Source organism: Physeter macrocephalus, chromosome 11, assembly GCF_002837175.3.
Source record: "Physeter macrocephalus isolate SW-GA chromosome 11, ASM283717v5, whole genome shotgun sequence".
NCBI classification, from domain to species: domain Eukaryota; kingdom Metazoa; phylum Chordata; class Mammalia; order Artiodactyla; family Physeteridae; genus Physeter; species Physeter macrocephalus.
In genome coordinates this window covers 161,062,794-161,073,899 of record NC_041224.1, presented here as the reverse complement: position 1 = coordinate 161,073,899, position 11,106 = coordinate 161,062,794, and the positions used below count along the sequence as shown (strand labels likewise).

General features: G+C 42.4%; 1 protein-coding gene across 7 annotated transcripts in view; it reads left to right on the top strand.

Annotated features, from left to right (window-relative positions):
* Positions 1-11,106, top strand: part of STON2 (stonin 2) — a 153,063-nt gene that overhangs the window by 85,114 nt on the left and 56,843 nt on the right. The window contains exon 1 of one of the 7 annotated variants that reach the window (XM_028496260.2): positions 6,921-7,035. The exons of the other annotated variants lie outside the window; for them this stretch is intronic. The gene's annotated coding sequence lies outside the window, so the exon portion shown is untranslated. Of the gene's footprint in view, positions 1-6,920; positions 7,036-11,106 lie in introns of those variants that run through there. 7 annotated transcript variants of the gene reach the window in all.

The following is an 11,106-nucleotide window of genomic DNA, read 5'->3' as shown; positions in this document are numbered from 1 at the left end:
CCCCTGCATCGGCAGGCGGACTCTCAACCACTGCGCCACCAGGGAAGCCCAGATCAGAGTTTTAATTTTAAGTATTTCATTATAAAACATTATTATAAAATTAAAAGACATTTTAAGGGAAAAAAAGGAGCCATCCCCAATCCCACATCCCCAACACAATTAATTTATCAAAAAGTTATTAATTCTAGCTCATTCTTAGTCTCTTCAGCGTCCGGCCCAGTGCCTGGCATGGAAAGGGGGCTGAGTGAGTGTCTGTGAATGGCCATACCACTAGTTCCTATACCAAGTATCTAGACAGTGACGTTACAGAGGGTGCCAGCCCAGCACCTCTCACAGGCTGAGTTCTTGACTGCATTATTGTGTTGACATCTTCTCACAGTGTGAGGGGGGCAGTAGCAGAGGCTCAGCATGGCTAGCTAACTAGGGGAGTGCTTAGCAGCTTTTCCGTTAGGCCATCGAGCCTTCCTGAGATACAATAAATGTAGAGAGGTAGGTGCCTAGGGTAGAATGTTTCTCCCACTGCTTCTGGGCAGTGTTAGTGTTTCTCCTTTACCCCGTAGAAGAGGATGTCACTGTTTCCCCTGCCAAACTTCTCAAAGAACATTCTCATTCCTAAGGTATCAGTGCCAACAAGTTCTGTGGCTTCTGTCTACCTGCTTTTCAGGTAAAGCAGGCTTACCTGTTGGTACTTGCACAGCTTTGAAGAGTCCGTCATTGACCTAGTTGATGTGAGATGAACTAAAATTGATTCAAGTTCTCCTGTCTAGGACCCCCACCCTTCACCTTTGCTCTCTTTATCCCACTAAACAGTTTGAGCCGCAAGTAGGCCGATTGGTCCAGATCTTTGGTCTGGGTTCACTGGATGTATTAGCTTCTTAGAGCTGCCCCAAAAAGTTACCACGAACTGGGTGGCCTAAAACAAGAGAAATTTATTCTCTCATAGTTCTGGAGGCTAGAAATCCTAGGTCAGTGTGTCAGGAGGGCCGTGCGCTCTCACAAGGCTGTGGGGAAGAATTCTTTCTTGCCTCTTCTAGTATCTGGTGGTATTGGCAATCCTTGGCATTTCTTGGTTTATGGCAGCATGACATCAATCTCTGAGTCCATCTCCACATAGTCTTCCCCGTGTATCTCTGTGTCTCCCTGTCCCTTATAAGGACACCAGTGATTGGATTTAGAGCCCACTCTAATCTGGTATGACCTTATCTTAAATAGATTACGTTTGCAAAGACTGTATTTCCACATAAGGTCATATTCACAGGTTGTGGGGGTTAGGACATCAGCCTACCTTTTGGGAAGATACAGTTGAACCCAGTACACTAGGTGAGCCTTCAGTGTACCTCAGGCCAAGTCAAAGGTAATAATAGTACTGATTTATCGTTCTTATGGAGAAAATTGATTCCTTCTTATGTCTCTAGTGATGTAAGTGAGTTGATCCTGTTCCTCTCTCTTGCCCCAACCCTGTGGGTCACCAACAGTACTTATTTTCAAAATAGCCAACTGGAATAATTATTATCCTGGGACAAATAATGCCCATTTCCATTCCTTTATACAATTAAATGTAAATTCATGAGCAGAGACTTTGTTTTGTTCACTTCTGTGTCGCCAGCATCTTAAAGCCATCATCAGCTTGGGACAAAGTAAACCCAACGTCCCTTTATTTATTCACCCAGCATTTATTAAGCAACTGCTGTTGGCCAGGCACTGTGCTAGGTCTGGAGGAGACAGTGCTGCAACTAGTAGTAACTACATTTTATTGAGCATCTACTCATTTTTTGGACACTGGAACAGGCTCTTTGCATACTTTATCATGAATCCTCACAAAAACCACAAAGTAGGTATTATATCCCTATTTTATAGATGAGAAAACTGGGTGTCAAAATGTTAAACTTTGACCAAAATCATAGAGCTCATAAGAATCAAGTATGAATCTGAATGATGTACTGTGGACCCGTCTTTCTCTACCCTTGGAGTGAAGATTTCTGGATAATGTTTCCCAGTTGTTTTCCCCAGAAATCTAATTGAGTAGTTTTTGTTTTTTTTTTTTAACTAGATCATCTTTTCAGTATAATAGATTTTAATAAAATATGTAGATAGAAAGGAACTCTGATATACTGTCTAACATAAAACCTCATGGCCAAAAGCAGAAGTGGGAAATATATGCTTTCATTTCAGGCAAATATAAACCTTTAATAATAATAGCATCCCAATTAATAAATGAAAAAGTAATGGGAGAAAATCACCATTTTCCAATCCCTATGAAATAATACCTAGGCACTGATTCTCAATGGCTGCTAAGCACACGAAATCAGAGGTAATCGATATGAGTTGCCTCCTGATGGAAGTACACAATACCACCTATCAATTTGCTATTCTATCCAGAAATCAAATATGAATTTCAACAAGCCTCTAGATCTAACTGTGAATTCATGGAAACACGGGGGGGCAGGGGAACTTGTTAAATCACAGCATCATTAAAATGTGGATTGTGGGACAAACTATATGACAAAAGAACCAGGTTCTTTAACTAATAAATAGAAAGGAAAAAAAAAAGAAAAAAGAACTTTTATATTAAAAAAGACAACATTTATCAACTAATTGCAGAATTGATTTGAACAAAGTGCAAAAAAAATCTTTGAGACATTTGGAGAAATTTTAATACTTACTAGATATTGGATAATATTAAGTAATTATAGTTTTTTGCTGTAATATTTTGGTTATGCTTATAAACAGAATCCTTATCTTTTGGAGATACATGCGGAAATGTATTTGGATAAAATGATGTGATACTGGGAACTTGCTTCAAAATAATGCAGAGTGGGTAGGGATATAGGTGAAACAAGGTTTGAATGCATTGATAATTAAGCTGGTGATACGTACGTGGAGGTTTGTTACACTTTTCTCTCCACTTTTATATATGTTTGAAATTTTCCATAACAAAAAACTTTAAAAAACGTTTTATAATTATTGCTAAAAGGAAGTAGTTCAGAGGGTCTGATAAAACAAGAGGAATGAAGGAAAAAAATCTGTGTCCGTATGAAAAATAAGCTGGTCCGTTTTCTACTGGAATTGTGTTCACCTACTAGTTAGCATTCTGATGGACCTGCTCTGGGAACAGCAGCTGAGTAGGCCATGGGCTGGGGGATCATGAACGGCAGAAACAACTTAGTTCCTCTTTTAAAGCAATTGTCATGCTCCACCGCCAACACACTTAGAGCTGAGAGCAGTGATGGTCACTACTGATATTCATGCTGTTACCTGGAACTCTGCCGTTTGAAGAATGTTTCACATACTTCTTTCAGTTAATCGTCAATCACAGCCAGTGAGGTCGATGTGATATTATCGTCACTCGAGAGACCAGGAAGCTGGAGTTCTGACCTGTGGGTTGACCAGAACATACGTAGTGGAGCTGGCACCCAAGCCCTGTCTCGGATGCCGTTAAGCGCTGCTGTTCCTTCCTTACTCCTGATCTCACAGCAGCCAAAGCAAGCGTTTCTTTTAAACGTGTGCCTTTGTCAGAGCAGGGCTGCGCTACCTGACTTCTTTCTGGATGGACAGTCATTGCTGAATATAATTGAGCATAAGAAACAATGCACTGGACATGAAGGTTATGCTAAATTAGAGGGCAGGACAGGGGACAAATACCCCCCCACTTGAATAAGCTCCTACCATCTTCTAGGTGCTGTGCTGAAATCTGTTTTCTAGCACTGGGGGTGGGAGTCAAAGCGGAAGAGGGAAGGAGTTAGATCCTCCATCCTTACCTCACCTTCAAGGCTTTCCTTGCTGGGGAAGAAGGATGGGGAACAAAAAGAGAGAGGGAGTTTGGCAGGAGGACCAGGTCAAAGCAGGGGCACCGCAAACCAAGCTAAGACCCTGAGTGATTTCCCAAACTGTAGAGGTGGTCTGCAACTACGTTAGGGGAAAAAACCTGGTGGACTGATGTTGAAGGTCTCTGGCTTTTTTAGGAAAATGTATTGAGAGGGTAAGAAGGTATTGATTCCCTTTTTCCCTAGACAGTTTTTCTAAGAGAAATGAGTCAGTCAAATCATTTCTCAAATGACCTTTTAGATTCTAAGGAGGCAAGAAAAGCTATTTCTAATTAAATATTTAATGCTTGTTCTAACTTGTGTACTAATACTACGTTAGATTTGTGATGCAATATATTCTGTGATACAATGTACATATAGAATATGTTGGAGTCCCTTGTGTAGTCATATGGGGTTCATATGTGTGCACATTTAAAAATTGTTTCATGACTGAGACAGTGTAACAGGGTATGTGCCCAGAAGTGACCCACACATTTTCTGGATGTTATTTCATTAATCAGTGAAAAGGAAGGGTGGTAGGGACTAATCTCTCAAAAACTGTGAGGCATGGAACATCATTCTGCTATTTTAAATGAGATTTTGTTATCTCTGTTTTACAAGGTCTTATTATATCTGGAATTTATAGGAAGCCAAGGTCAGGTGTTGGAACAGAACCCCTAATTATCAATACAATATCCTAAGGGAAAATGGCCCCCACTTTCTAGTGCCACTTTGAGGAATATATCGTGGCGAAGATTGGGGTTGCTGACATCATGTTTACTTTGTTGATAGAACTTCAGGCACTTACTGTGCACTCAGTGCTGGGTGTGCACTCTGAGATGGCTCACTCAGTCTGAAAATGGGGATAATAATAGCACATCTTCAAAGGATTGTTGCGAGTAAGGCTTCATCGAATTAATATGTACAAAAAATATGCTCGAGCGGTGGCTGCAGTGTCATTGTCATCATCGTTGTTGGTCCTCACAATAGCTGGTAGTGTGGCTTAGGTCTTAGGGTGCTTTCCATCCTGTACACAAGGGTCAAGTGTGGGGTTAGACGGAGCTGGGAAGAGAATCCAGGCATTCGGACACTGAGTCACCAAGCATCCTGTGACCCACGTAGGGGACCCTTTAGTAAAGCAGTAATCCTATATTATAGATCTACCTTTTACTTTTTTTGACACTGACTTGCTAGTAGCAATTCTATATGCTCATATGGAAAATCCCAAATACATTGTTAAGTTTTTTTTAAAAAGTGCCAAATAACACATCCTGGTTATACTTTAATCCCAGTTGTGTTATTTTTAAAAGGGTATTCATATATGCTTTACAAACGCAAACATTTCTGAAGCGGGTACATAAAAAATTCCTAACAGTGGTTACCCCTGGGGAATGGGAATGATTGCTAGAATAGGTAGATTTTTACTTTTTATTTTATATCCTTATATACTGTTTGAAATTGTCATGAGTTTTTTTTTATGTTTAAAAAATTTAAAAAAAAGTAAAGAAAAAGGAAGGTGTGTTAGTCTGTTCAGGCTGTTATAAAAAATACCACGGACTGGGTGACTTATTATATAAACAACAGAAATAATTTATTTCTCCTAATTCTGGAGGCTGGAAGTCTGAGATCAGGTAAGGGTCCTCCTTGTTGTATCCTCACGTGGTGGAAGGGCTCCTTTATAAGAGCACTCATGCCATTCATGAGGGCTCCACCCTCATTACCTAATCATGTCCCAAAGGCCCCACCTCCTAACGCCATCACATTGGGAACTGGGTTCCAGCATGGGAGTTTGGGGAGGACATCAACATTCAGAGTAGAGCAAAGGGGGAGAAGAGTACAGCAATAACACATTTCTGTAAGTGTTTCCCAAACCCAGAAGATCTCCTTGTCCCAATAGAAAACCTTTGGGAAAGGAAACATGACGCTTTAAGTCTGGAGCTAGGAGATTCACAATATATATATTAGCATATTAAAGGTTGCGAGGAGCTACAGTAAACCTGTACAGCACATTTTTTTTTCATCTTTATACCTATTAGTATCCTGCAGAATTACATTTCATGGCACAGCAGTTTTGGAAACGGTATAAAAATTTAAGAAAAGGTGACTTAGCCTTCTGTCAACTGCAAGTAGAAGAAAGGTGAGTATTTCTTCAGGAATGGTGGGAGAGGTGCCTGGTGGTCCAGTGGGACGATGCTGGGTCTTAGATTCAGACACACCTGGGTCCAAATCCTGGGTCTTCCATTCGCTAGCTGCCTGAGCTCTAGCTAGGTTACCTAACCTCTGGGCCTCAGCGTGCTCACCTGTGAAAGAGGAAGAGGAATTCCGCCCTCCTGAGGATGTTTTCAGGAATAAATGAGATAAGTACCTGGTCCTAATAGGTGTTAGTTCTCCTCACCCTTCTCCATCTCTCTGTCTCCTTCTATTGTAATACTGTTGTGCCTTTGTTCATGAACACCCACATTTACCAAAACAAATTACTGAAGGATTCCCTCCATTTATGAAAGGCTTCATTTCAGGATTTATCAAAGGCCAGGCTCTCAGGTAACAAGTTCTTGCATTTTCAATGTGACTCCATTTCTAAAATCTTGATTTTTCAGATACCTATTTCAAGAATGTACCTGATAGAGAAATTCATTCTCTAAATCGCATCTGGGTTTGCCTGCTCTGGGTCTTTGCAGGCCCCAGCACCAAGGTTGCCTGTTACTCTCATTTTCTGTGCCAGGATTAATGCTCAAAAACAGTGGAAACAAATTTCAGGGTTAAATATAAAAGTATGTGCACGAAAGCATGGCCTTTTCAAAGTAACTTTTGCATTGAGCTCTTGGAATCTAATTTTCCAAGTGTTATTTGCCTCCCCAAAGTACCCACGCTTGTGCAGATTGAGTTGAAAGTTCAGGAAGTATTAACAAAAGGAATCAGAAGCAAGATCTCTGAAGAATCTCCCTGTCTGCGCCTGGCCTCTCTCTCCTCCTGGGTGTGCCCGCCCCGCCTGGGAAGGCCAGTGAGTAACCTGCGCATTTTTTTTTCCATCTTGGCCCTTCCCACCCAGACTAGAGAACTGAGTGGCTGGCAGGCAGGCAGGCAGGCAGGCAGGCGGCGGTGAGTCCTGTTCAAGCATGCACGGAGCATACCTCTACCCGCACCCACGTTCTGGACCCCTCGCCACCCTTCCCCCACCCCAGGAGGAGCCAGACCCCCGGCCAGGGTCCACAGGGGGTTTTTGCCCCCCACGGTAAGGGCTGCCAGCAGTGGAACCACTTCATTTTATTTGCTTTGGTGTTGGCTTTCCTTTTCCATTGTGTTTAGATGGTAGAGTTTCTGATAGAATTGAAGGTGTTTTGTTTTGTTGATTGGCTAGTTCTCAGTGGTCCCAAGACAAAGGCACGGTCTTCTCCCAGCAGGGTTTATTAGAACTTGTAATCTGATAGCCTGGCCTTGAGCAAAATTTAACCTTCTAATTACCTCTGGTTAGTATAGTTTACCCTTTGGCCCCATAGGAAAAAAAAATTACATTGCTTACCAAATGGGTTTTGGAGAAGGAAAAGTGGTAAGAATTGTGAACATTTTAATACGTGGGCACCTCTGACTAATTGAAAAGTAGCTTAATTGTTACCATAGCTTTAAAATAGACGAAGATGACATTTTGTCTCAAAACTAAAACTAGTCAACAGAAAACCCTATTTTCAGTGTCCAGTGAAAGATGCCAGCAGAAGGGTTTGCGTCAAAGAGTTAAAAGATAAGTTGGTCCCATTAAATATACATGAACATGGAAGTATTGAATTAAATCTGGTGCTCTGGGAAGAAAGAAGTCAGATGTTCAATGTGGGATTCATGTGGCATTTAACGGAGAGAACAGACCTTTGTGTGGTGTGTAGAGAATTCTTTGAGGGGAAAGTCAGAAGGCAGATGGAGGAGGCTGGGAAGCAGGTTTTTTGCGTGGAGCTAGTGCCAAGGACTTCTCCCTTGATTGCTGTGGGTGAGAGTAATTCAGAGCCATCAAGCGCTGCATTGTTAACAGGCTTCTGAGTTTCAAATATTTATTCTAAACACAAGCCGTTGATTGCACTGGCATGTGAAGGAATAAAACTGTTGCCTCTGGGTCCTGGCCTCGCCCAAACTTTAATACCTAAGGAGATTTCAAGAAAAATGTCACAGGAAAGACAACATTTGTGTATGTGTCACGTGAATTTGGTACTATACCAGTATAGTACTGGATATTTGAGACGGCCCTATTCTTTTAACAGCCATGAGGAATGACATCGTCATTAAGAGAGTGAAGATGATGAGCTAAGAGATTTTGTAGGAGCACGGCCTGGGAAGCTGTAATAGAAATTGCCCAAACTGGAGGCACTTACAAGACGCATGTGCAGGTTTGGCCAGTGCCCAGGTATCCGCAAAGGCAGCCCAGGTTCTTTCTTGGCACCGTTCTGCAGGCAACTGAAGGATTCTCTATAAGGAGCAACGTGTACTTCACATGTCTAGGTTTTTTTGTTTTTGTTTCTGTTTTTTTTGCGGTACGCGGGCCTCTCACTGTTGTGGCCTCTCCGCTGCGGAGCACAGGCTCCGGACGCGCAGGCTCAGCGGCCATGGCTCACGGGCCCAGCCGCTCCGCGGCACGTGGGATCCTCCCGGACCGGGGCACGAACCCGTGTCCCCTGCATCGGCAGGCGGACTCTCAACCACTGCGCTACCAGGGAAGCCCCATGTCTAGGTTTTTAGAGCAGCAGTAAACAATAGCCCTGAAAAGTACTGTACCCAGAGGGTATGAAGTCGCGGTATGTGTGTATTGAAGTGGGAAGGGGCACAGGCAGGGTGACTGTCCCCTTCTTAGATAGCATACCTCTCTTCTAAGTTTCAGGAAAGTACAGGGTGGCTTTTGCTGAGCAGAATCAGTAATTCTTCAGCATTGTCATTATCAGTGTTCCTGTGGTGATAATGCCAGTAGTTTGCTTTCTTACAGCTCTGGATTCCCCTTGGCTAATGAATCAAAAGCAGAGATTGACTGCGGCCCAATCAGCCAGCTCATTAGAAGACATCCAGGAACGCCACTTATTTTGTTGCCAAGTGAGCGAGCAAGAGATGGGGGTGGGAACCCTTATGATGATTTTACCTGGAGATGCAGGATTTCAATTTGTGACTCTTTTCAGTGATGATTGAAAAACAAACAGATGCCGCTTCAGGCCACCTGTGGAGTTAGCAGTACTGATAGCTATTCTGGGTCTCACAGGCACTTGCGCTTTGGATCCTAAGCATTACAGTATAAAAACATCGCCATTCTTACCAAACCTCCTTCTCTCCCGGATCCAGTGCTTAGGAAGAGAATAAAGGTTTGAAGAGTGTGGGCAACGTTTCTTCCTATAGAGGGCCTGTTCTAAATGTTTTCAGAACTTCCTGGATTTTCTACATAAACTAAAATGAGTGCAATATCTTCTTGAATCTGGCTTTTCTGAGGCATCTTTATGGTAAATTTATCATTTCTTTTTATTTCATTGTGTTTTTCATCCACTCCTGTTTCTTAGTCTTTGGAGCAGTGATCCTACCAAGCAGAATGAAAACTGGCTGTATTAAACGGGAACCAAACCACGCACTTGAGATAGCTTTGCATTTGAGCAGTGTCTGCTTTCTCCTACACTCTCCAAAGAGCCTTCAGGCACTACCCAGCCCTGGCCACTTCTCTGCCAGCCTGTGTTTTCTGGTTTCTGCAGCTCTTTTCTCTACCACCTCCTGCTGTCCCAGACCTCACAAGTAGGTATTTAGAGAATTCAAGTGGAGTTAACCAAAAGGTCATGGTGATTTTTCCAAAACACAGAAAGCAGCACCTTAGTGGTCTGGCGGCTATAATAGCTGCTGCTACATCCCAGCCATGCTGCATACATCTTAGGGCCTGGGGCAAGGAAGATAGTTGTGGATTCGGCCACTGTAGTTTAGTGCATTTCCTAAACAGTCACAGTCAGGGCAAGGGTGTTGAAGTAGGGAAGTGGAACTGAGGGGGCTTCGCCAACAGCTGGTGGCTAAAATATAATTAGCCTCAGCCTGTAATCTTCAATGAGCTCCAGCTTCCTGCTCCTCAAGGCTATTTGCTACTTTTGTGTTATCTTTTTTCTGTCATATTTCTTCTGCGTTGCTGTTCCTCGTGTTAATGGTTTGGGGTCCTTTGGAGGATGTAGCCCTGGTAATCATTCAGTCACCTTTCATCTGTAGGCATATCCTCAGCCAGGAAGAGACATCACAGAGAGACTTGCCCTAAAACAAATCCTCGTAAGGGTGGCATGTCATCCAGCATCATCTTTAAAAAACATCAAAGGATAAAATAAAATGTGCTGAGAGTAAATAGATTTCTTTTGCTTTAGTTTGAGACCAAGATTGTGAGGATTAAGGGGTGTGTGTGTGTGTGTGTGTGTGTGTGTGTGTGTGTGTGTGTGTGCAGGCAGGAGTAGAAATGAGGAATATCAGATGAAATGTCAACCTGAGAATTTTATAACTGTGTGAGCTTAGGGTGAAAACTTTGGCCACGTGTAGAAATCACATTTGGGTAGAGCCGATATTTTTCTTCCACTAGGCTGTATAATAAATTGATTGAAAAAATGGCCCCAATTATTTCCCTCTTTGAATCTAGACCCTTGTGATGTGACTTCGTAGCTTCTCTTACCAAGAAGTGGAGTCTGTTTCCCCAGCCCTTGAATCTGTGCTTGGCTTCATAACTTACTTTGGTCAATAGAATGTGCAGAAGTAAAGGTGTGCTTGTGTACTGGTCCCCAGCCTAGGTGTTTTTTTTTTTTAAACATCTTTATTAGAGTATAATTGCTTTACCATGGTGTGTTAGTTTCTGCTTTATAACGAAGTGAATCAGTTATACATATATATAGATCCCCATATCCCCTCCCTCTTGAGTCTCCCTCTCATCCTCCCTGTTCCACCCCTCTAGGTGGTCACAAAGCACCGAGCTGATCTCCCTGTGCTATGCGGCTGCTTCCCACTAGCTATCTGTTTTACATTTGGTAGTGTATATATGTCCATGCCACTCTCTCACTTCGTCTCAGCTTACCCTTCCCTCTTCCCATGTCCACAAATCCGTTCTCTATGCCTGCATTTTTATTCCTGTCCTGCCCCTTGGTTGTTCAGAACCATTTTTTTTTTTTTTAGATTCCATATATATATGTTAGCGTACGGTATTTGTTTTTCTCTCTCTGACTTACTTCACTCTGTATGACAGTCTCTAGGTCCATCCACCTCACTACAAATAACTCAATTTCATTTCTTTTTATGGCTGAGTAATATTCCATTGTATATATGTGCTACATCT